This window comes from Populus euphratica, unplaced genomic scaffold (genome assembly GCF_000495115.2).
Source record: "Populus euphratica unplaced genomic scaffold, PopEup_1.0 scaffold893.1, whole genome shotgun sequence".
NCBI classification, from domain to species: domain Eukaryota; kingdom Viridiplantae; phylum Streptophyta; class Magnoliopsida; order Malpighiales; family Salicaceae; genus Populus; species Populus euphratica.
In genome coordinates, this window is record NW_011500758.1 from 63,526 (window position 1) to 64,491 (window position 966).

The following is a 966-nucleotide window of genomic DNA, read 5'->3' on the forward strand; positions in this document are numbered from 1 at the left end:
AGCGTTGTGCCAATAGCTCCCAAGTCAGTTGACTTTAGGGTATTAGGTGTTAAAACACCCCTTCGAGCTTAATTGCTTAGGTTAGGGAGGTTACGAAACCAAACTTATCTATATTTTTATTATTATCATTTTTTTTCTCTTATTATTTTTTTGTTTTTGTTTTTGTTTTTTTTTAATTATATACTATCCATTTCCCTTAGTTGTTACCTTTAACAAAAGAACATAAATAATGTAATAATCCAATATGCAACCCACAATCATATGTTAAAATGTGTGTGTGTGTGTAAATTAAGGTTTAAGAATACATGTTAAATAAGTATATGAGCAGAATTAACTGATAACAATGCGAGAGTTTGTAAACCTGAATATTTCAAGAAGTATTATAATAGACCTTGTTAAGAATGGTTACTAAGATGCGTCTCAAGAGTCATAAAAAGTTCTCCTTACTTTACCATCATAGTAACAACAATTTTGCACATGCTTTATGAAATAGAAAACACAGTTAGTTTTTTTTTTTAGCTACTATCCTCTCTCTCCAACCAAAATGAGACATTATCTTCAATGTTCTAAGGTAGAAAGATAGAGTATAAAAGATATCACCTGAAATAACGAACACTGACAAACCTGAAACTCACTGAAACAAAAATAAGAAATAACAAAACACAATAATAAAACAAAATGACAAAAAATTACAAATGAAGACTCAAATCTAATCTAAGCTTTTTATGGTTTTCCTTAGATGACCAATTTATACGACTCATAGAGGAATCAATTACAGGAATGAAAGATTGTAGTTGGTCAATCAATTATTCAGTAGTAGCAGCAGAGATTATGATTTGTCGTGTAGAAGATGTTATAAATTCCTATTCCACAGATGATCAAGAAAAGATAACAACTTATCATAATAACCATTAACATTTAACAAACCTATGAGTTTATGGTGAATGTGCAGTTGGGCCCAAGAGA